This window comes from Thalassophryne amazonica, chromosome 10 (genome assembly GCF_902500255.1).
Source record: "Thalassophryne amazonica chromosome 10, fThaAma1.1, whole genome shotgun sequence".
In the NCBI taxonomy this organism is placed as follows: domain Eukaryota; kingdom Metazoa; phylum Chordata; class Actinopteri; order Batrachoidiformes; family Batrachoididae; genus Thalassophryne; species Thalassophryne amazonica.
Window position 1 is genome coordinate 11,585,970 of NC_047112.1, and position 26,323 is coordinate 11,612,292.

Genomic DNA, 26,323 nt, shown 5'->3' on the forward strand with positions numbered 1-26,323 from the left:
GCTCGGGCATCTTTTCCGGATGCCCCCTGGACGCCTTGCTGGAGAGGTGTTCCAGGTACGTCCCATTGGGAGGAGGCCCCGGGGAAGACCCAGGACACGCTGGAGGGACTACATCTCTCGGCTGGCTTGGGAACGCCTTGGGGTTGCCCCGGAGGAGCTGGGGGAGGTGTGTGTGGATCGGGAGGTCTGGGCGCCTTTGCTTGAGTTGCTGCCCCCGCGACCCTACTCCGGATAAAGTGGAAGAAAATGGATGGATGGATGGACAAATCACAACTGAGTTGCCTCAAGGCGCTTCACACAAGTAAGGTCTAACCTTACTAACCCCCAGAGCAACAGTGGTAAGGAAAAACTCCCTCTGAGGAACAAACCTCCAGCAGACAAGACTCAAAGGGGTGACCGTCTGCTTGGGCCATGCTACAGATATAAAATACAGATCAATTCACAAAACGAATATACAGGAAATGCTGTTGGTGCACAGGACAGGAAGGTCACCAGCACTAATACAACTCCCATCTCTGGATGGAGATGCACCTTAAACAGAGAGAAAAAAAAACAGAATCAGGCATCAGAAAGACAAGAAATACTGCATAATTTGCCAGCATTAATCAACAAGAAAAACAGAAGAAATACTAAGGTGATCGCCGGCCACTAGCCCTATGCTTCACAAAAAGACCCAGAATATAGGTAAACTTGAGGCCGTGGCACACTCCATTTACTAATAAAATGAATTAAAAGAGTAAAAACCGTAAAACAAAACTATGCCAGTATGCTAGCCATATGAAAGGGAAAATAAGTGTATCTTAAGTCTGGACTTGAAAGTCTCCACAGAATCTGACTGTTTTATTGACACAGTGAGATCATTACACAGAACAGGGGCACGATGAGAGAAAGCTCTATGATCTGCAGACTTCTTATACACCCTACAGACACAAAGTAGTCCTGCACCCTGAGAACACAAAGCCCGGGCCGGGACGTAAGGTTTAATTAGGTCAGCTAGGTAGGGAGGTGCCAGTCCGTGAACAATTTTATAGACTAGTAGCAGAACCTTAAAATCTGATCTCACTGGGACAGGAAGCCAGTGAAGGGATGCCAAAATGGGTGTAATGTGGTCAAACTTTCTGCTTCATGTCAAAAGTCTGGATGCAGCATTTTGAACCATTTGGAGATGGTGCTAGACTGTGGTAAACCAGAAAATAAAACATTGCAGTAGTCCAATCTAGAAAAGATAAACGCATTGATCAGGGTCTCAGCATCAGCCATAGACAGGATGGGACGAATCTTTACTATATTTCACAGGTGGAAGAAAGCAGTCCTCGTAATATTTCTAATGTGAAGGTCAAAGGACAATGTAGGATCAAAAATTACCCCAAGGTTCCTCACTTTGTCAGTGTGATGTATGACACACGAGGCTGGACTGAGCGTTAACTGGTCAAATTGATGCCAATGTTTCACTGGACCAAGAACCATAATTTCAGTCTTATCAGAGTTTAAAAGAAATAATTTTCTCGCCATCCAACTTCTCACTGATGCAAGGCAATCTTCTAAGTATTATGTGATTGACATTACCAGCAGTTATTGGCATGTATAACTGAGTATCATCTGCATAGCAGTGAAAGGTAATCCCAAAATGCCGCAATATGTGCCCAAGGGGTGCTATATAAAGGGAGAAAGCAGGGTGCCTAAGACGGACCCCTGTGGAACCCCGAATTTCATGTCACTAAGGTTATAGGTCATGTTACTGTACAGAACACAGTGAGAACGACTGGTTAAGTATGACGACAGCCATGCAAGGGCACTCCCAGTAATCCCAAAATGATTTTCCAGCCTATCAAGTAGAATATGATGATTCATGGTATCAAATGCAGCACTGAGATCTAACAAAACCAGAACTGTAGTGGTGTCCGAATCCATTGTAAGCAGAAGTTCATTCACCACTTTAGTGAGAGCGGTCTCTGTGGAATAATATTTTCTAAAAGCAGACTGCAGTGGCTCAAAGAGATTATTCTCAGTAAGATAGTCCATGAGCTGCCATGACACCACTTTTTCCAGAAAGAATGAAAATGACAGATTTGATAGCAGCCCGTAGTTTTTCTATACACTAGGGTCAAGATTAGGTTTCTTAAGTAATGGGTTAATCACTGAAGATTTGAAACATTTAGGAACAGATCAAGAAGTTAAAGAAAGATTAATAATTTCCAGCACAGTCGGCCCAAGAGTGGGCCACAGGTCCTTAAAGAGTTCTGTTGGTATAGGATCAAATAAACAAAGGTTGTGCTTTTTGTTGACGTTACCAGCTTCGTCTGCATGCCTAGTGACATACTATCAAATCCTGTAAATCTGGGCAACACCTCAGTAATGGTGCCCACTTCAATAGAAGAGTGTAGTGGCTGGGTTAAGGCATGCTGGGATATGTTTACCCTAATGTCTTCTATTTTCTTCTCAAAGTAATCCAGGAAATCTTGTGCTGCAAAACGAGAGAGAACTACAGGTGGTTGTCCATGAATAAGTGTTGACACCGTGTCGAACAAGAAGTTTGAGTTATGCTTGTTTTTGTTGATCAAATCAGAGTAATAGGTCCGCTTTGTAGCCAGTAATGCATGCTTATAGTCTAACGGCCCTGTCCCACTGGGGAGAGGATTAATTGTGCATGAATTGAGTATACAAAGTATGGGCGTTTGTTGTCATATGCAACAAAAATGGCCAACCAAGACAAATGTCCCAGTATGAATTCCGGATATATTAATAATATATAGTGAACATATGATGAACAATCACGGTTATATAATGCATGTAGTGAGGAAACTGATCTGACACATTGAGATTATCATGGCAGTATTACGGGTGTATTATGAATGCATCGCGCATGTGTTGCGCGTGCACGGCATCTGCATTGCGGCCATAAAATAAGCTCACTCGGGCCGTCAGCATCACTGTTCACACCAACAATACAGGCTCTGGAGCATTTGCTGGACTTTACAAGTTGATCACAGAGTTAATGTTCTTGTTGTCATGTGAGGGTTAAGTGTTCATAAGTTTGGGGAGTGGGAAGGGGGAAGCCGCTCAGGGTGTGAGACAGTGTTTTTTTTTTTTAGAGTGTCACAGAAAACAGACTTCAGTGTGAGCTGTGGCTAAACAGCAACTCTTCCTTTTGTTGGTGTTAAATAAAAGCCCTAGATTGCAGCAGCTACGTCTTTGTGGATTTACACAGCTGGACCGGCACTGACTGGCAGGTATGTCACTTTCTGCCACACTTTGGGTTTACGTGACGTGTTTGTTATGCATTCAGAGATTGTCCGCAAATCAGCTGCAAAGCAGATGTAATAAAAACACTTTATTCATGGCCAATCTGTATGCAGTCCCTACAACATATTTTAGTTTGTAATGTGGATGTGATAGGCACAATATATATTTATTTTACACACTGTCCCGGTCCGCTGCCAAGCCGCAAATCCCCGTCAGTTGCGGATATCAGTGGTTAACGGCAGATATACAGCGCATAGAGTGAGTACGTATTGTGTATGAATTGAGTATGTATGGAGTTTGTAAGGCGGATGTCATCCGCAGCCAAATTTTGTGCAGCTCAAAAAATCCTGGCAACGGAAGAACGTGCCTCTGCAGAAAATTGGGGACATGTGCGGGTGTCAGCCGACTCATACAAGCATGTTTCACACATATTGCGGATGTTACGCAAATATGAGCCAATTTTGGGCGCAATCCATACGCAAATCCTCCTAAATGCCAGTGGGACAGGGCCCTAAGATAGCATCATGCCACGCAAGGTGGAATACTTCTAATTTTGAATGACACCATTTCCATTCTATCCATCTTGCCTTATGCTTGAGGTCATGCAGGTAATCATTGAACCAAGGTGACTGTGATTTGGGGGAGCGCGGTATTAACACAGGTCAATCATGTAAAGTGTAGTTTTGAGCACTGAGTTTAATGTATCCACAAGTCTGTCTACTGATTGGGTATTTCCCAAATGTGAAGCTAAGACATCAGGCAGTCTAGCTTCGAGTTCAGTCTTAGTTGAGGAGTTGATGCATTGCCATAGTGATATACAGTGGGGAAAATAAGTATTTGACCCCCTGTCAGTTTTGCAGGTTTTCCCACCGACAAAGAATGGAGAGGTCTGTAATTTTTATCATAGCTACACTTCAACTGTGAGAGACAGACTCTAAAAAAAAAACAGTAAATCACATTGCATGATTTTGAAATAACTAATTTGCATTTTATTGCAAAAAATAAGTATTTAACCCCCTAGAAAAACAGACCTTAACAATTGGTACAGAAAGATTTGTCTGCCATTACAGAGGTCAGACATTTCCTGTAGTTCTTGACCAAGTTTTCAGACACTGCAACAGGGATTTTGGTCCACTCCTACATTCAGATCTTCTCCAAATTTTTCAGGTTTCGAGTTTCAGCTCCCTCCAAAGATTTTCTATTGAGTTCAGGTCTGGAGACTGGCCAGGCCACTCCAGGACCTTGAAATGCTTCTTACGCAGCCCCTCCTTAGTTGCCCTGGCTGTGTGTTTGGGGTCATTGTCATGCTGGAATACCCAGCCATGGCCCATCTTCATTGCTCTTACTGAGGGAAGGAGGTTGTTTGCCAAAATCTCGCAATACATGACCCCATCCATCCTCCCTTCAATACGGTGCAGTCACCCTGTTCCCTTTGCACCCTCAGAGTATGATGTTTCCACCACCTGCTTCAGGGTTGGGATCATTTTCTTGGGGTTGTTCTCATCCTCTAAACATGGGAAGTGGAGTTGATTCCCAAAAGCTCTATTTTGGTCTCATCTGACCACATGCCCTTCTCCCATGCCTCGTCTGCATCATCCAGACCTTGCTGCCCTGCAGGATTTTAAATCATGACAGCATCATGTGTTACTAATGTAATCTTTGTGACTGTGGTCCCAGCTGTCTTCAGGTCATTGACCAGGTCCTCCTGTGTAGTTCTCAGAATCATCCTTACCCCACAAAGTGAGATCTTGCATGGAATCCCAGACCGAGGGAGAGTGACAGTCATCTTGTGTTTCTTCCACTTTCTAATATAATCATAACAGTTGTTGTCTTCTACCAAGCTGCTTGCCTGCTGTCCTGTAGTCCATCTCAGCCTTGTGCAGGTCTACAGGTTGTCCCTGGTGTCCTTAGACAGCTCTTTGGTCTTGGCTATGGTGGACAGGTTGGAGTGTGATTGATTGAGTGTGTGAACAGGTGTCTTTTATACAGGTAACAAGTTGAAACAGGTGCAATTAATACAGGTAAAGAGTGCAGAATAAGAGGGCTTCTTAAAGAAAAATTAACAGGTCTGTAAGAGGCAGAAATCTTGCTGGTTGGTAGGGGGTCAAATACTTATTTTATGCAAGAAAATGCAAATTAATTATTTAAAAATCATACAATGTGATTTTCTGGATTATTATTATTATTTTTTTTAGATTCTATCTCTCACAGTTGAAGTGTACCTATGATAAAAATTACAGACCTCTCCATTCTTTGTAGGTGGGAAAACCTGCAAAACTGACAGAGGGTCAAATACTTATTTTCCCTACTGTATAAGGATGATGTTACACTAAACACGGCAGCGAAACTGTAAACTTAATGAGTGATCAGAGACCACTGACGTAAGAGGCATGATGCCAATATTTGTGACAGTAATACCACGTGCGAGAACCAGATCCAGGGTATTTCCACTAATGTGGGTCGAGTCCTGAATGCATTGCCAAAATCCTAATGCATTCACAATTTCCATAAATGATTTGCATAGTGGATCAGAAGGCTTATTTATATGAATGTTAAAGTCAACAATGATCAGAACGTTATCTGCACTAGTTGACAAGTTAGAGATGAACACACCAAATTCATCTAAGAATTCAGAGTATGGGCCAGGAGGCCTATATATAGTGACAAAGTAATACGGCTGATTTTTATTCTTTTGACCTTGGTAATGCATATTATCCTGAGCAGAGCAGAGAATCCGATGCTCAAATGAGTTATAATTGTGTCTCTCAACAGTTAATAAGCTAAACCTAGATTTAGAAATAAGAGCAACACCCCCACCTTGCTTCGCATCACGAGGTACATGACTAAATGTATATGCTGATCGGCAGGCCTCATTTAAGGAGAGGGCAGCTGTAGGTTTAAGACAGGTTTCACATAACCCAATCATATCTAAGTGATGATTAATAATTAGATCATTAATCAACAATGATTTTGAGGACAGTGATCTTATGTTAATGAGACCCAGACTAAGGACCTCGGTGGAGTTGACATTTGAACTGTTTGGATTTAGGGGTGGTTCCAGACTAGCATATATAAGATGCTTAGAAGTAGGTTTAGGTTTGAGAAATTCCACACGCGTTGTAGGTAGCAGACACAAAATCTTTGCTATTGCTGGAACAACCACTGGGCCATCCTCAATTTCAACATCATCCAGTGTAGTAATGGGTATTAAGTTTGCAAAGCATATCCCTCTATGATTTTTATGGCTACATCTACAGAAGCAGGACGCAGTCTCAACTTGTTGAATTTGCAGATAAACTGCACTATCACCATAGTGGATTTTCTGCACTAATTTCCCCACCGAGCTAATGGATTCCACACCCACATTTGTCATAAGCTTTGCAGGGTCTCTAATCACCTGCTCCGTGGCCTGCTGATCACCCACCTCCATGGTTTGCTAAAGGTTAAATGCCTATTTCACTGTCTTTACACAGTACATATTTTAAACTGGATGGGCTGGTGGCCAAGTGGTTAGTGCACTTGGCTTCATTGCTGAAGGTTCCCAGTTAAAACCCCAGCCCTGCCTCATTTCTCCGTGTAATGTGGAGTTGTGGCAGGAAGGGCTTAAAATGTGCCAATTCAACTTGTAGAACCACCTCAGATTTGCTGGACGACCCCGAGTGCAAATCAAGGGAGCAGCCGAAGGAACTTATTTATTTATTTTTTAAATGCACCAATGTACTTACATTTGAACTTCAAAGCATCTTTGCATTTGAAAGTTGCTATATTGAGTTTACTGCCAGAACATCTCGTCCTGGTTATGTCTTGTGGCAAAAAAAGTTCCTTCAGTCGAAAAATTATGCGAACAGCACAGCTTGTCGTCATGTTTACATGGTGGTGAAGGACAGTAGCAGTGTAGCAGCATTGCAAGGATTAAAGCAATAACCCGTACAATCTTTGGGCTACTGCTTAATCCGCTCAAGTAAAAATACCTGACACTCAATTTGGTGCAAGACCGTCCAGAGTTGCGATGATGCTGTAGTCAGCAGTGGGGTTAAATCCTTCTGCTGAAGGACATTTGAGTGTGTTGAAGTGTCCATGGGCTCTCCTGGTTCCTTCTGCTTTATGCAAACCTGCCTGCAGGACTGCATAGATTAAAGGAAAAGGTCTTCAGTACTGCTAATAACCACTGAGGGAGGAATAACAGTAAAATGCCAAAAACTTTGTCCGGTTCTGAATGAAGTAGTTAAGAAATCTGTGAAAATATCCAGTTAAAGCAATGTATTAATATTTTGGCTTCAATTCAAACCAACATCAACATTTTCTATTGTCAGAGTTGCAATGATGTAGACATGTGATCCAAGATGCTAAGGTACCGTGCATCACCGCATCACCCCAAATTGCTCTGAGGCCTGAATGGCAACCACCCAGACAGATAACCAAGTCATTCCCACCTATCTGACTGTGCCAGGTGAAAAGTTAGTGTGTCTTTAGCCCTCTCCAGGTGCTGCCATCCTCAACAATAAGACACAGGTTTACTGGATCATGCCCAGAAAAATGGACCAAAATGCCCTAGCTTGTAAATTCCAACACAATGTAAGTGATACTCCTCAAGTCAGTCTCTCCTTACACCCTAAAAAAAATTATAAAATTTATAAATTATAAATTATATATACTTACATATACTGGAAACAACTTGGGGATTAAGGACCTTGCCCAAGGGCCTTTAGGGATTTTCCAGCCTGACAGGGGTTTGAACTAGGATCCTCTGGTCTCAAGCCCAACGCTTAACCACAAAACCATCACAGCCCCAGAAGTGATGCTCTTGACATAAGTTAAAATAGATAACAATTTGCATAGATTTTCGTAAGGGCCCCTTCACACATAGTACGAATGTGGTCGAATTGCAATTGAATAGGCAATGACAGGTAAAAAAAATTGGTGGATAAAATGTGCATTCAGGTCAGTGATTAGTTTATTTATTACAACCCAGATTCCATTGAAGTTGGGACGTTGTGTAAAATGTAAATAAAACAGAATTACAATGATTTGCAAATCCTCATAAACCTATATTCAATTGAATACACCACAAAGACAAGATATTTAATGTTCAAACGGTTAAACTTTATTGTTTTTGTGCAAATATTTGCTCATTTTGAAATGGATGCCTGCAACACGTTTCAAAAAAGCTGGGAAAGAGGTATGTTTACCACTGTGTTACATCACCTTTCCTTCTAACAACACTCAATAAGTGTTTGGGAACTGAGGACACTAATTGTTGAAGCTTCAGTTGTTCAACAGTCTGGGGGCTCCATTGTCGTATTTTGCGCTTCATAATGCGCCACACATTTTCAATGGGCTACAGGTCTGGACTGCAGGCAGGCCAGTCTAGTACCCGCACTCTTTTACTTTGAAGCCATGCTGCTGTAAAACGTGTAGAATGTGGCTTGGCATTGTCTTGCTGAAATAAGCAGGGACGTCCCTGAAAAAGACGTTGCTTGGGTGGCAGCATGTGTTGCTCCAAAACCTGGATGTACTTTTCAGAATTGTTGGTGCCATCACATATGTGTAAGGTGCCCATGTAGTGGGCACTAACACAACCCACATACCATCACAAATGCTGGGTTTTGAACTTTGGGCTGGTAACAGTCTGGATGATTTTGTCCGGAGGACACCACGTCCATGATTTCCAACAACAATTTGAAATGTGGACTCATCAGACCACAGCACACTTTTCCACTTTGCGTCTGTCCATTTCAGATGAGCTCAGGCCCAGAGAAGGTGGCGGCATTTCTGAATGTTGTTGTTGATGTATTTTCTTTGTACATTCAATCAATTATAACCCAGAACAACCTGTCCTTTCATTGTTATGCAGATGATCTGCAAATCTATCTGCCTGTGAGGACTAATGGGAGTGATGCTTTGTCATCATTATTTAATTGTATTCGTGATGTAAAGCAGTGGCTGTCCCAAAACTTCCTTTACCTGAATGATGGTAAAACTGAGATCATGGTGTTTGAGCGCTCTGGCATACCAAATGTGGTAACACCAAATTTTGGTGCTTTGGCTAACTATGTAAAACCAGCGGTCAAGAATTTGGGAGTGATATTTGACAGCTGTTTGAGGTTCGATCAACAGATAAATTCTGTTGTCAAAGCTAGTTTTTTCCAACTTCGCCTTTTGGCTAAAATAAAGCACTTTCTCAGTAGACGTGATCTTGAGACGGCCATTCATGCTTTCATTAGCGCCAGACTTGATTATTGTAATGCACTTTATTCGGGCATTAATCAGTTGTCTCTTGCACATCTCCAATTGGTGCAGAATGCTGCTGCTCGTCTTTTAACAAACACTTTTAGACGTGAGCATATTACACCCGTCCTGTACTCACTCCACTGGCTTCCAGTTCATTTTAGAATTGATTTTAAAATTTTAATGTTTGTTTTTAAAGCTATTTATGGCCTTGCACCTCCCTACTTGTCTTAAATTTTAACTTTGCGCACCTACAGTAGGACATTAAGGGCGTCTGGCCAGCTTTACTTAGATGTTCCAAGGTCAAGATATAAACGCTGGGGTGATCATGCTTTTGCGGTAGCTCCAGACTGTGGAATGAGCTACCTCTTGAGTTACGTACTATTCCTGACCTAGCACGTTTTAAATCTAAGTTAAAGACTTATTTATTTAAACTGGCTTTTTAACACTTAGTGGGGAGGTGACATGTTCTGTTATTTTTATGTTCTTTTTTATGTGTTGTTTTAAAATTTTATTTTATATGTGTTTTATTTTTGTAAATTTGTGTTTTTAATGTTAAGCACTTTGGACACCAGTCGGTGCTGTAAAGCGCTTTAAAAATAAATGTTGATTGATTGATTGATTGATTGATTGATGTATGGCTTTCACTTTGCATGGTAGAGTTTTAACTTGCACTTGTAGATGTAGCGACGAACTGTGTTAACTGACAATTTTTTTCTGAAGTGTTCCTGAGCCCACGTGGTAAGATCCTTTACACAATTATGTTGGTTTTTAATGTAATGCTGCCTGAGGGATCGTAGGTCACAGGCATTCGTTGTTGGTTTTCGGCCTTGCCGCTTACGTGTAGAAAGTTCTCCAGATTCACTGAATCTTCTGATTACATTATGGACTGTAGATGATGGAATCCCTAAATTCCTTGCAATTGAACATTGAGAAACATTGTTCTTAAACTGTTGGGCTATTTTCTCACACAGTTGTTCACAAAGTGGTGATCCTCACCCCATCTTTGCTTGTGAATGGCTGAGCCTTTTGAGGATGCTTCTTTTATACCCAATCATGACACTCACCTGTTTCCAATTAGGTGTTCTTTGAGCATTCATCAACTTTTCCAGTGCTTTGTTGTCCTGTCCCAACTTTTTGAAACGTGCTGCAGACATCCATTTCAAAAATGAGCAAATATTTACACAAAAACAACAAAGTCTATCAGTTTGAACATTAAATATCTTGTCTTTGTGGTGTATTCAATTGAATATAGGCTGAAGAGGATTTTCAAATCATTGTATTCTGTTTTTTTTTTTACATTTTACACAATGCCCCAACTTCATTGGAGTTGGGGTTGGAAGTAAAAACTAGAAGAGTATTAATTGTTACATTTTACCATGCTTCAGCATCATGTTGGAGAGTATCTTTTAACATTTCTTGTGTCTAAAGTTGTTGATTTGTCATATTTCACAGCCATCAGTGTCTTGTGTGGAGCAGCTGCTTTTAATTACTTGTCAAAGCCTGAGGCATGGCACGCATTTCTTTATCTCATTTATAACGCAGCAACCTCTTGCTACCTTTGTGCCATTTCAGAGAACTTGAATTCAGAGATGCAAAAAAGAAAAAAAAAAAAGAGACAGTGCAAGAGAATCTAAAAGAGTAGAAAATATCTTGAGTGGAAGCTTATAGCATGACATGAAAACACTTCTTACTCACCCACTGTGCTTCTCCTGAGACTTTTAAATCCTGCATTCAAACAGAGGAGCATCGCCACAAGCTCAGGACGAGAGAGCTGTATAAACTCGGGTGCAGGAGCAATGCAGGCTCATATTACTCTTCACAGTTGCCGCTTTATCCCTTAATTCCTGATTATTCTGCAGTGAGCTGCTAGGTGTGTTCAATTTACAACACAACAGAAGACAGATTTCATCCCTGGGGGTGCAGCAGCTGAACGCATTTCTTCTTCCCCTTTTCTGTGTTTTTTTTTTTTTTTTTTTAATTAGAGCTTAAAAGTTTTAACAGAGTTGCTCAACCATTTGGGGCAGTAGTGGTAATTGTCGTGGCTGAAGTATTTTAATAACAGATCATTTAGCATTTTTAGTTCCAGGAAGCCCAGTAAAGGGAGTTGCAGAACAGCAGCCCTTTAGGCACCATTAAAAACCAGCAACTTTACAAGATTTGCCTTGTTGCAGGATTCACCTTACAGACTCTTAAATGACCAGCCTTACTAAATACTGCATGAGTTCTCTTTCTGCAAATCAACATCAATATATAATCACACGCTAATTTAAATAACCCACATTTCAGGGACTGCCGCAGAGCATCAGGTGTGTTACGGTTTGCTCCTTTATAATATTTGCCTCAGGGCTATTTGGCGATTTCTACTGCACACTTTGTGTTCTTGCTACTGTAAATGCAGGCCATCTGCAGTGTTAATGTGCTGATAGTGTCGCAGTAATATTATTGCAGTTACTGGATGCTTTGCTCAATGAGTAGGGATGAGTGAGTACACCACTATCTGTATCTGTATCTGTTCAACCATCTAAATTATCTGTATCTGTATCTGTATCTGTACTCGGAGTGGGCGTGGCCAAAACCAAAAGTGGGCGCGATTTAACTGAAAAGTGCCAGCGCTTAAATTGGTACATTATTTTTAAGTCTGAAATTGATATGGATTGATCATAAGTTTTTTTTTTTCAGAAACGTAGATTCAAGCTTCTCTACTACATAAACTCAGAACATGAATATGTTTTGATAACAATAGTAAAGGAACTATTTACAGAACAAGTTTTTTTTTTATTAACTCAGAACATGAATATGTTTTGATCACAATAGTAAAGGAACTATTTGCAGAACAAGTTTTTTTTATTAACTCAGAACATGATATGTTTTTGATCACAATAGTAAAGGAACTATTTGCAGAACAAGTTTTTTTTATAAACTCAGAACATGAATATGTTTTTGATAATATAGTAAAGGAACTATTTACAGAAACAAGTTTTTTTTTTATTAACTCAGAACATGAATATGTTTTTGATCACAATAGTAAAGGAACTATTTACAGAACAAGTTTTTTTTTATAAACTCAGAACATGAATATGTTTTTGATAACAATAGTAAAGGAACTATTTACAGAACAAGTTTTTTTTTTATAAACTCAGAACATGAATATGTTTTTGATAACAATAGTAAAGGAACTATTTACAGAACAAGTTTTTTTTATAAACTCAGAACATGAATATGTTTTTGATAACAATAGTAAAGGAACTATTTACAGAACAAGTTTTTTTTTTATAAACTCAGAACATGAATATGTTTTTGATAACAATAGTAAAGGAACTATTTACAGAACAAGTTTTTTTTATAAACTCAGAACATGAATATGTTTTTGATCACAATAGTAAAGGAACTATTTACAGAACAAGTTTTTTTTATAAACTCAGAACATGAATATGTTTTTGATAACAATAGTAAAGGAACTATTTACAGAACAAGTTTTTTATAAACTCAGAACATGATATGTTTTTGATAACAATAGTAAAGGAACTATTTACAGAACAAGTTTTTTTTATAAACTCAGAACATGAATATGTTTTTGATAACAATAGTAAAGGAACTATTTACAGAACAAGTTTTTTTATTAACTCAGAACATGAATATATTTTGATCACAATAGTAAAGGAACTATTTACAGAACAAGTTTTTTTTATAAACTCAGAACATGAATATGTTTTTGATCACAATAGTAAAGGAACTATTTACAGAACAAGTTTTTTTTATTAACTCAGAACATGAACATGTTTTTAATCACAATAGTAAAGGAACTATTTACAGAACAAGTTTTTTTTTATTAACTCAGAACATGAATATATTTTTGATAACAATAGTAAAGGAACTATTTACAGAACAAGTTTTTTTTTTATTAACTCAGAACATGAATTGAATATGTTTTTGATCACAAAAGTAAAGGAACTATTTACAGAACAAGGTTTTTTTATAAACTCAGAACATGAATATTCTTAAGTGTATGAATGAATCACAGAACTGTCATGGCGGGCAGCTGCCCAACACCAGGAGTGGGTATTAAGAAAAAAAAAAAAAACGACCTGGCTGGAGGAAGTGGCGGATGTGACACAAGCCGTTTTCAGCTCTGTCTTGTCAAATGTACTGCATACGTTCTGAAACAAGTTCACCAAGTAACTTAAACCCTCTGGGGCCGACGCCGTCATATACGATGCTGGGACCAAGCTTTACTAAATTATAAATAACTTTTTAATGATATGAGATAGAAACTTACGTTTTTTTTGCTGAAAAGTTAACTCCACGGACTTTCGAGCCAGCCATCGGCCATCTTGTACTCCTCATAGAAGCTGTGTGATGACGTGCACAATGTGAGTGTCCAATCGGAATTGGTTCACTGTCACATGGTTTTCCGAAATCCCATCGTAGGGCAGATTCACCTCACGTGAAAAAGCCAAAGATTGTGTCCAGGAGTGATATGTTACTAGTTGGCCCGTTTGAATAGCCCCCTGTGTGCTCCAATGAGTACATACTATTAGTACATACGCAGTGCGCCCTGCGCCATTCCGCACAGCGATCAGTGAAAGCAGGAGCAGATGGAGAGCCTCTGATGACAATCTCACGTGCTCAAACAGAGTGTGTAAACTATCAGGATTGCTCCACTAGTTTGCATGTGAATGTTACTGGATAACTATGTTGCTTTCTCGGCGTAAAGCACTGTTTACCATATCAAAATAACAAAATGTATAGACCATTATGTATATATTGTTCAAAATGTGCATTTGTGTTTATTGTTGACCCTTTTTTGTTGTACAGTCTTTCACACAAGACCTCAATGACCTTTATAAAGTGTCAAAACAGGTATTTATTATAGTTTGCTGTGTGTTTGAATAAGTGTGTGTGGAAAATTATTTTTCGCTTTAGTTTTTCCTTGCCTATTTTGCCTTATAAAACACAACAAAAAGGTATATATTCTGAAAGCACAGGTCGTCCTAAAAAAGAGACATAAAACTTGATTGTGGGATGCAGGGAGAGCTGTTAACAGCAATAATAAACATTTATGCCAGGCGAGTGAACTGTACAAAAAATGCCCTCGGACCCCAGAGGGTTAAATAAATATCATACCAAAATAGAGACACAGCTGAAAAAACCTAAGGAGTGCTGAAGAGAGCAGCAATGTGAGCTGGAGTCAAGCAAGCACAGAGAGAGAGAGATCAGTTCCTGTCTGTGTGTGTGTGTGTCTGTGCGAGAGTGAGAGACAGGTTGGAGGCGGCTACACAGACTGTGTAGGGAGGGGCGGGTGCTGTGTGTAACTGGCCAATCAAAGAGCGTAAAGACAGTCAGTTACCCAAGGAGAATTTCCTTCAGCACGAGCACAGATATTGATGATTTTATTCGAATCATATTCGTGCTCATCAAGAATGCTTTATCCGTACCAGATACTCGTCTGAAACAAGTATCCGGCTCAACCCTATCAATGAGTTCATCATCGAAACAAATTCACGCTAGGGAGAATGTGAAATTCTGCATCGGCAAGACGGGTTTTGTTTAGTAAGTGCTCCACTTACCATGATGCCAAATGCATCTTTAAAAGTCAGTTTATTTTAAAGAACATTCTACACATGTTAAATGATCTTAATGCGAAAGCAGCAGTACATGTTCGTCATCTGTGTAGGAAAATGAATGTGAAACGGCTTATTAAAGTGTTATAAACAGTTAATGGGAGAGAACTGCTAACATCTCTACTGTGATATAATTTGTTAAGAACCATTTGTCCATCTGCTGTTACCCTGTCCCTCCCAGGTCCTTTGTCTGATTTCTGCCAAATTTGGTGTTTGGATTGAATTGGCAAACATCAGTGTTATTGGGGTGAAAGGTTTAAAAAAAAGTCCATGCTGTTTGTTGGCTGACAGCTCCAAGGGCATTTACTGATTTTTAATAAACTTGGTATGTCAATGAAGGCTGGACTGACCCTTAAAGAATCAGTTTTTGCAAAGGTCAAGAAATTTGAAAGGCAGCCAGATGCAAATCGATGGATGAAGGTCAAGATCTTAACCCTTATTGCTTTCAAGTCCAACCATTACCTGTGACATGAATTGGTTTCCACAAGGGAATTCAAGTGTAGTAACAGCAAGCGAAAAGCACCAACGAGAAGGAAAACAAAAGTACAAATTGATGAAAAAAGGAAAAACTGTCAAAGTTCTTAACTGAAGAGAGGCTTTCCTCTGAATGAGTTGGAGTTTTGCAGGGATGGTTCTCCTTTAAGTTTCTTTCATTTCCACCCAAGATCCTGAAGATCAACCAGGAGTACCATTCCATTTTTGATTACATCTCTTACTGAAGTCAAAGCTGTCAATTGACTGATGATGATCCCCAGTTCCTGGACCCATGAGCTTAACCATTTCATTGTTTGGACTTATTGGTCACTATGACCACTGCAGTACCTCATCACCTCTTTCAAGCATGTTTCTCATTTCTTTGATGTATCTTGTTTATTTCTGTTGTTGTTGTTGTTGTTGTTAGTATGGCTAAGGTAGATGATCACCCACTGATCACCCACCCACAGCTAACTGATCATCTGCAGAGGAATGGTCTATTTGAAGAGTTTCAGTCAGGTTTTAGAATTCATCATAGTACAGAAACAGCATTAGTGAAGGTTACAAATGATCTTCTTATGGCCTCAGACAGTGAACTCATCTCTGTGCTTGTTCTGTTAGACCTCAGTGCTGCTTTTGATACTGTTGACCATAAAATTTTATTACAGAGATTAGAGCATGCCATAGGTATTAAAGGCACTGCGCTGTGGTGGTTTGAATCATATTTATCTAATAGATTACAATTTGTTCATATAAATGGGGAATCTTCTTCACAGACTAAGGTTAATTATGGAGTTCCACAAGGTTTTGTGCTAGGACCAATTTTATTCACTTTATACATGCTTCCCTTAGGCAGTATTATTAGACAGCATTGCTTAAATTTTCATTGTTATGCAGATGATACCCAGCTGTATCTATCCATGAAGTCAGGGAACACACACCAATTAGCTAAACTGCAGGATTGTCTTACAGACATAAGACATGGATGACCTCTAATTTCTTGCTTTTAAACTCAGATAAAACTGAGTTATTGTACTTGGCCCCACAAATCTTAGAAATATGGTGTCAAACCAGATCTTACTCTGGATGGCATTACCCTGACCTCTAGTAATACTGTGAGAAATCTTGGAGTCATTTTGATCAGGATATGTCATTCAATGCGCATATTAACAAATATGTAGGACTGCTTTTTTGCATTTGCGCAATATCTCTAAAATTAGAAAGGTCTTGTCTCAGAGTGATGCTGAAAAACTAATTCATGCATTTATTCCTCTAGGCTGGTCTGTTGTAATTCATTATTATCAGGTTGTCCTAAAAGTTCCCTGAAAAGCCTTCAGTTAATTCAAAAGCTGGCAGCTAGAGTACTGACAGGGACTAGAAGGAGAGAGCATATCTCACCCATATTGGCCTCTCTTCATTAGCTTCCTGTTAATTCTAGAACAGAATTTAAAATTCTTCTTCTTACTTATAAGGTTTTGAATAATCAGGTCCCGTCTTATCTTAGGGACCTCATAGTACCATATCACCCCAATAGAGCGCTTCGCTCTCAGACTGCAGGCTTACTGTGTAGTTCCTAGGGTTTGTAAGAGTAGAATGGGGAGGCAGAGCCTTCAGTCCTTTGGTGTTCCTTTTAATTGGGGTCCTTTCTCACTTTGGCTGTTGGGCAGGTCAAAGAATACTCGTCCTTGATCCCATCTTCTTCAGTATTATGTATAGAAGACAGTTTTTCATCTTTGAGACTTCAATGCTTCAGAATGGGTTGTAGCTTTCCATTCCTTGGACAACACAATGAGTCTTTAAGCTCGGTGGGAAGTTCCATTGATCCCACGGGTCAACAACACATCTTCATCAAGAGAGTAATGCATTAAATTATTCCTTCTTTCTTCTGCGTGGTGTCACATTTGGAGACCACAATTACCCAAGTTGAGCACTTTAATGGATTCAGTGTGATGCTCAAGAACATGTGATCAAAACCAGTTGCCCTTTATTCATGGACAATCTGCTCGATCAATTGCACAATAATTTCTTCATTTAAATATTTATGTCCAGTCAAACGATCTGGTTCATAAACACATTCTCATCCCCAAGCACTCACATTTTGAATCTAAAAGTATTTTTCACCAAACATCCATATGTGATGACTTGTGTAGCCCCTTAGCATCATTTAGTGATACATAGGGAAACTATAATCCTAACCTCAACCATGAAAATGACAATAACTCATACACAGATGAATGAAAACAGACAACATTATCTGTTTGACTTCTGAATCATCAAGGAACAGAGAGAAATGATGCTGTTGTATTAAAAACAAAAAAGTGTTTCCCTGTGGAGCAGTAAATGACATTAAATAGGCTTTCAATGAGTCATACAGGGACTCAAAGAGGCAATGAGAAAGTGTCAAAATGGTGATGATGGAAGTGAGAATGTGCAGCCAAACAAGGTGTTGAAAGATGTAATATTAAGCCCCCATCACACATAGCAAGAATTTGCCAGAACCATGCCCGACACAGCAAATATTGCCATAATCTGACACAGTCGGGAGGAAAAGAGGCGTGGCCAGCTGTGTCAGAACACAGACATACTGACTCGTCCACACCTGTCAGATCGCATCCAAAATGTATGTAGATGACACCGACTGCTGTCAGATCAATCAATCAATCAATCAATTTTTTTATATAGCGCCAAATCACAACAAACAGTTGCCCCAAGGCGCTTTATATTGTAAGGCAAGGCCATACAATAATTATGTAAAACCCCAACGGTCAAAACGACCCCCTGTGAGCAAGCACTTGGCTACAGTGGGAAGGAAAAACTCCCTTTTAACAGGAAGAAACCTCCAGCAGAACCAGGCTCAGGGAGGGGCAGTCTTCTGCTGGGACTGGTTGGGGCTGAGGGAGAAACCAGGAAAAAGACATGCTGTGGAGGGGAGCAGAGATCGATCACTAATGATTAAATGCAGAGTGGTGCATACAGAGCAAAAAGAGAAAGAAACAGTGCATCATGGGAACCCCCCAGCAGTCTACGTCTATAGCAGCATAACTAAGGGATGGTTCAGGGTCACCTGATCCAGCCCTAACTATAAGCTTTAGCAAAAAGGAAAGTTTTAAGCCTAATCTTAAAAGTAGAGAGGGTGTCTGTCTCCCTGATCTGAATTGGGAGCTGGTTCCACAGGAGAGAGCCTGAAAGCTGAAGGCTCTGCCTCCCATTCTACTCTTACAAACCCTAGGAACTACAAGTAAGCCTGCAGTCTGAAAGCGAAGCGCTCTATTGGGGTGATATGGTACTACGAGGTCCCTAAGATAAGATGGGACCTGATTATTCAAAACCTTATAAGTAAGAAGAAGAATTTTAAATTCTATTCTAGAATTAACAGGAAGCCAATGAAGGAGGCCAATATGGGTGAGATATGCTCTCTCCTTCTAGTCCCCGTCAGTACTCTAGCTGCAGCATTTTGAATTAACTGAAGGCTTTTTAGGGAACTTTTAGGACAACCTGATAATAATGAATTACAATAGTCCAGCCTAGAGGAAATAAATGCATGAATTAGTTTTTCAGCATCACTCTGAGACAAGACCTTTCTGATTTTAGAGATATTGCGTAAATGCAAAAAAGCAGTCTACATATTTGTTTAATATGCGCGTTGAATGACATATCCTGATCAAAATGACTCCAAGATTTCTCACAGTATTACTAGAGGTCAGGGTAATGCCATCCAGAGTAAGGATCTGGTTAGACACCATGTTTCTAAGATTTGTGTTGCCAAGTACAATAACTTCAGTTTTATCTGAGTTTAAAAGCAGGAAATTAGAGGTCATCCATGTCTTTATGTCTGTAAGACAATCCTGCAGTTTAGCTAATTGGTGCGTATCCTCTGGCTTCATGGATAGATAAGCTGGGTATCATCTGCGTAACAATGAAAATTTAAGCAATACCGTCTAATAACTGCCTAAGGGAAGCATGTATAAAGTGAATAAAATTGATGGCCATACAAGGTGCTGAAGACTGCCCAACTCCAAATGCGTGGTTGGCAAACATGGGACTGGAGCGCTGTGTTCCTCCATTTGCACAGGACATCAAAGAACAACCAACATATGAACCGGACTCACACCATATGTGTCCATCCGTGAGGTCACTCACTCCCATCCAATCACCCCTTCACTTGTTCACTTTTTCCCAGTCTGACTGACCTCACGTGCATGTGTGTGTGTGTGTGTGTGCGTAAAAGTGCTGACATGAGGAAATGACTACTCAGTGTGTTTGTGTGTGTTTTCATAATAAGCTGCTACGTGTGTGCACACTTGCTGTGCTCAGCTGTAAATGGACCATTTATATGGCATTAGCTGTCACTGGACAGTTTTACTGCCAGCTAAACTTCTCTGCGTGTGCGGCACATGCACACACGTGCAGCTTTCCCACTATATTCGTCAGACACAGCCTTTTGAGGAAATTTAATTTATTTTGGTTTTCCCCACAGTGCAACTCTACATTGTGATTTCTGGTTGGATTGTCACATGGGATTTATTTATGCCATCATTGTTTCTAGCATTGCACCACAGGCTGTGGTCCTGATGCCGTGAGCTGCGAAATGCTCTTGGAGGCAAGATTCATGTTTCATATGTTGTCATGGCAAAACAGGTCCGTGTCATATGTCCGACAGAATTAATTGGGAGCCAGCAATAATTTGTTTATTACAGTGGTGAGATCTGTTCAGCCCTGAGCCTCTGACATGAGGTGTGACAGCGTGTGCACCTGCCCGCGAGCCACAGATCTGATGGGCACAATATTTCACATTATTTATGTCGCCCATGGGGAGGAATATTATCTGTACTGTAAGGTCTATTATGGATATACAGCCTGTCTTGATCCGCAGCACCATGTGCTGTGCCACACAGTGGACACGGTGCTTTTGGTTTGTTTGCACTGTGTTCACATCGCGTGCACATGGATGGCAGTGTGACATATACGTACATATCAACGATCAATGGTTCCTTTGTGCTCCGGGGTGGGGTGGGGGGCAGTGAAGGTTGACATTATACGTGGATAAGTGGCATGCGTAGGTCATGCCGGCAGGCTTTGCCATGCCCGATCCATCTTGAGGTTCCCTCATACGTCCTCAAATTGTTTCAGATCCTGTTTATGCCGCCTTCAGAACTGAACTGAAATCCGACACTTTTCGGATGTGTGCCAATTAATAATTCCGATGCCATTCTGCGTGATCCTGGCTATGTATAACGGGAGTATTACATTCAGAAGATTGGGAGGAACCCCAGCAAAATGTCCAGCACCATAGCAAATGGTCTGGATACTTTCATCACCATGATACTTTAGTTCTTCTTTTATTTATGTCTTTTTATCAAGAAAAAAGTTATTTAAAATAAAAGAAGTACTACGTTTTTGTGTTAAAAAAAACTTGCACAATGGCATTGCATAATATGCTGAAATGATTGAGAAGATTTAAATGTATTGAACATTAATAATTTCATGTATGCACATTTTAATATGCATGGTTAATGTAGATATTTTTCATATTAATTCTGCTGGTGGTTGTATAGCAGTTTCTGTGTAAGATATTGAACCACCCATTTTTCTTTTCACTATGAATTTAAAATATGTTCTAAATTTATACATTGAATTCTATGGAGAGATGAAGCTTTCACTAAAGTTCCATATTTTACCTTTAATATACCAGTGTGTCTTATTCTAAGGGCTTTTATCTCCAGACTGCACAAAGCAGCTCTGCGTTAAGCTCTCATTAGAAGGGTACTTGGGCATTAGCCAGATAACAGCAACGGGCGAAGGATGGAAGGATGGACAGAAGGGCTGGACTCCAATCATGAAGACAATACGTTTTGTTTTATTGGCAAGGACTAATTATTCATTCATCTAATAGAAGACGTAAGAGTAAAGATCAATAAGCTTCATCAGGCCTTGGCTTGCTGTGTGCATCAACATTACAGCAAAGACCAGGCAGCAGGAATGGATCTTTATCAGTGACAGGGCGCGGCGTGTTTACAACACATTCGTTATCTTTCAAACTCCCATCTGTCCTCAAGCAGGAATCCAATTATCTTCCCAATATTAACCCCTTTGGAAAATTAAACCTCACACACCACTCTTTGAACAAATAAAAGTGGGTGAGGTACCTGCTGCCAGTGTTAAATGAGGAAATAAATAATAGATACTGGCTTTGCCTCTCTCCCTCTGTGTGCGACTGATCGTACCCACCTGGAAGGCTTCTAAATAAGTTCCTATGCTGGCTGAACACATCACAGCAGCTCATTGATCCCCACCCTGTGGTATGACTTCTTCCCTCAGGTGAACATCTGAAGGATGGGGAAAGAGCACCAAAAAGTGAATGGATGCCAGATGTACACATACAATATGCACAGACTGGGAAAGGCCGGATCTCACCTGCCTCCCAGGGAGAGTAGCTCACATCAAACGAGTCAGTGGTGCAAATGCATATGCATGCTTGTCGGGCTGGTGCTATATCAAAAGGGTATACCTTTAGAGTGTTCATGAAAACTGCCCAGTTACTGGTAAATCTATGTGTCAGACATGGTCGGTTTGATTAGTCAATCCCTCTAAGATTATTTCTTTTTAAAACAAAGGGATGTCATGCTTACCCTTGAACTAAGGCCACGCTAGTTGTCATTGGTACTAGAGTTTTTCTGAGGATTCTTGATGACCCCTGGAATGACTGTGTCATCTAGGGATGCTTAAGAAGTGCTTATAAAGTCATGAAGTTCTTGAACAGATGTGTTTTGCTAAGTCAATTTCTTTGCAGGAAAACAATGGCCCAAGTCTTCAGGGTCCAGGTGTTTCTTGTCTTGCTGTATGTTTGTAAGACCTGCATGCTAACCAGTGACCTAAGGCTATGACTGGAAGCCCTTGGTACTGGCTCCCTTTGGAAGATCCTTGGGTACCCCAGGAATGACTTTGTCATCTAGAGATCCTTAGGAAGTGCTTAGTGAGTCATGGGGACCTTGGAGAGATGTGTCGTCCATGCTGATACCTTTGCAGGATAACTATGGTCCAAATCATACAATTCCTGGTGCTTCCGCTCTTACCCTATGGATGTCCAGTGAGCAGTGCCAATTACTGGATGTCATTTGAGCCACTGCAGTCTGCTATTACAAAATACGAGGTCTGTCAATAAAGTAACGGCCCTTTTTATTTTTTTCAAAAACTATAAGGATTTCATTCATATGTTTTTACGTCAGACATGCTTGAACCCTCGTGCGAATGTGTGAGTTTTTCCACGCCTGTCGGTGACGTCATTTGCCTGTGAGCACGCCTTGGGAAGGAGTGGTCCCACCCCCTCGTCGGATTTTCATTGTCTGGAAATGGCGGAATGAAAAGGACTTTTTTTCCATCAGAATTTTTCAGAAGCTGTTAGAGACTGGCACCTGGAAACCATTCGAAAAATTGATCTGGCTTTCGGAGAAAATTTTATGGGCTTCACAGAGAATAAGGTCTGTTACTACAGCTTTAAGGACCCCTTTAAGGACGCTCGGCGCACCACGCTCCAAGCTGCGATGACGCAGCACAAGCCACCGGACCATTTCTAAATGGATGGATCTGTGAATACGAGACCGTCGTGTGCTCTTTCTCTGGTTATCACAAGAGCTGGACATCAGCCATTTTACGGCAGATTTCACTTTTAACAAGAGATTTTGTCATGGAAAGCCGCACGGAGGCTTCGCGCGTAAAGACCGATTCACTTTGGAAGCGAGACAAAGGAACACCTCCGTTTCGGCGTGTCAGAGGACAAGTTTGGACATGTCCAGCTCTCCACAATTTCACTGATACTTACTGGACTGGTAAGCATTGAAAGCCGAGATACACAGCCAAAACCCACGCATGCGCACGAGGGTTCAAGCATGTCTGACGTAAAAACATATGAATGAAATCCATATAGTTTTTGAAAAAAATAAAAAGGACCATTACTTTATTGACAGACCTCGTATCATTCCACAGAGACGGCTCTCACTGAAGTGGTGATGTTCTACTTGCAATGGATTCGGACACCACTACATTTCTGGTGCTGTTAGAGCTTAGTGCTGTGTTTGATACCGTGGATCATCATATTCTACTCAATAGACTGGAGAATCATTTTGGGATTACTGGAAGAGCCCTTGCCTGGTTGATGCCATACCTGTCCAGTCGTTCTCACTGTGGTTTGTACAATAACACTATCTCTAACCTTGGTGACATGAAATTTGGGGTTTCACAGGTCCAGTGAGACATCAATTGACCAGCTAATGCTTAGCCTAGGCTCCTGTTACATACCACACTGACAAAGTGAGGAACCTTTGGGTAATTTTTGACCTTACGTTGTCCTTTGACCTCCACTTTAGAGATATTATGAGGACTGCTTTCTTCCACCTGTGAAATATAGTGAAGATTCATTCCATTCTGTCTATGGCTGATGCTGTGACACTGATTCATGCATTTGTCTCTTCTAGATGGGACTATTGCAATGTTCTATTTTCTGGTTTACCACAGTCCAGCATTAGAGGTATCCAACTGGTTCAAAATGCTGCTGCCAGACTCTTGACAGGAAGTAGAAAGTTTGACCACATTGCACCCATTTTGGTGTCTCGTCACTGCTTTCCTGTCTCTGTGAGGTCGGATTATAAGGTTCTGCTATTAACCTATAAAATTATTCACAAACTAGCACCTCCCTACTTATCTCACCTAATCAAACCGTATGTATTGGCCCGGGCTCTGTGTTCTCAGGGTGTCCCTAGGATGAATAAAAAGTCTGTGGGCCACAGAGCTTTCTCTTATCATGCACCTGCTTTGTGGGATGATCTCCCTGCATCAATAAAACAGTCAGATTCTGTAGAGACTTTCAAGTATAGATTTAAGATGCTAGTCTAGTGTCCTTCTTGTATGGCTAGCATACTAGCATAGTATGGTACTATGCTTCCTATCCCTTTAAAAAGTCATTTTATTTGCAACGGGGCAGGTCTTGGCCTCAACTTTATCTAAATTCTGGGTCTGTTAGGGAAGCTTAGGGCTAGTGGCCGGCGATCACCTTAGTAATTTGTGGGTGTCATTACGTGTCGTTTTTCTCTGTCTGAGGTATGAATGATGTCGCATGGAACAGGACCACTGACAGAGTTAGGAATGCTCAATGACCTCTGGCTGTGGTGCTGGTGCCTGCATAGACTTCTCATCTTCTTTATATTATGTTGCTTGATTTCCTGTTTTCTGTTTCTTCAGCTTTGAAAAACTTTGCAAAACCTTGTAATTGATAGAATGGCCAAAGCAGAGGGTCACCCCTTGAGTCTGGTCTGCTTGAGGTTTTCCTCAATATCATCAGAGGGAGTTTTTCCTTACCACTGTTGCCTGTGTGCTTGCTCTAGGGATCAATAAGGTTAGAACTTACTTGTGTGAAGTGCCTTGAGGCAGCTTTTGTTCTGATTTGATGCGGTATAAAAAAAATACATACTGTTAATCCAGTACTATCCCACTGAGCAAACAACTGCACAGCCAGGGCTTTTCAGAGAAAGTGTACTATGATAAACTATAAAGAAGTACGTAAACACAACCACTTGCACAGCTTTTGCTAAAGTGACGACACAATGAATATTCCATGACAGCCAGAGATTCGTTATTCATATAAATATTATACAGTGACTCTAAAGCACCTTTCTCCAAACTACTTAACAGTGATGCTTCATAGTCACACTGATGCCAGAGCATCTCTAGAAAATGTTTACTTGCACTTTGGGAGCAATCTGAGGTTTTATGCCTTGCTTAAGGACACTGTGATGCACAGAGAGGTGGCCTGAATAAACAAAACAGACTTCCAGTTGCACTCCCTGAGCCACAGTTCCATGTCACCTTGTTTTAATGTGTACAGTATGTAGGCAGCTGTGACCATTTTAACTGGTGGATCATATTTCTCAGTTTCAATTACTGCTAAAATACAGAAATCAGTGAGGTCTTTGGATTAAATGTGACATATAAACACAGTAAATTATATACAGCAGTTTAATATGAACATCAGTGAACTTGTCACAGAGACATTTTTTTATATTTGCTGTTGAATATTATTCAAATTTGACTTCAGTATTTATCACCATGCACATTGCAAAGCAACTAGTAGGGTATTGTTTTCGGTGGCATGTTTGTGTCTGTGAAGAAGATAACTCAAAAACAGCTTAATTAGTCCAAGAGCCAACCAGGTTTTCAGTACCACAGGGGATGAAAGGGCACGTAGAATCCAGCCTCAAAAATGTACAACCCCAATTCCAATGAAGTTGGGACAATATGATCTGCAGACTTCTTATACACCCTACAGACACAAAGTATCCTGCACCCTGAGAACACAAGCCCGGGCCGGGACGTAAGGTTTAATTAGGTGCAGCTAGGTAGGGAGGTGCCAGTCCGTGAACAATTTTATAGACTAGTAGCAGAACCTTAAAATCTGATCTCACTGGGACAGGAAGCCAGTGAAGGGATGCCAAATGGGTGTAATGTGGTCAAACTTTCTGCTTCATGTCAAAAGTCTGGATGCAGCATTTTGAACCATTTGGAGATGGTGCTAGACTGTGGTAAACCAGAAAATAAAACATTGCAGTAGTCCAATCTAGAAAAGATAAACGCATTGATCAGGGTCTCAGCATCAGCCATAGACAGGATGGGACGAATCTTTACTATATTTCACAGGTGGAAGAAAGCAGTCCTCGTAATATTTCTAATGTGAAGGTCAAAGGACAATGTAGGATCAAAAATTA

General features: G+C 40.5%; 1 long non-coding RNA gene across 1 annotated transcript; it reads right to left on the reverse strand.

Annotated features, from left to right (window-relative positions):
• Window positions 1-854: 854 nt before the first annotated feature.
• On the reverse strand, window positions 855-25,983 carry LOC117519468. Its single transcript, XR_004563291.1, has 3 exons — window positions 25,879-25,983; window positions 9,854-9,858; window positions 855-910 (listed from the first exon to the last, which is right to left on the reverse strand). It is a non-coding gene; the product is annotated as an uncharacterized LOC117519468 (long non-coding RNA).
• Window positions 25,984-26,323: the final 340 nt, after the last annotated feature.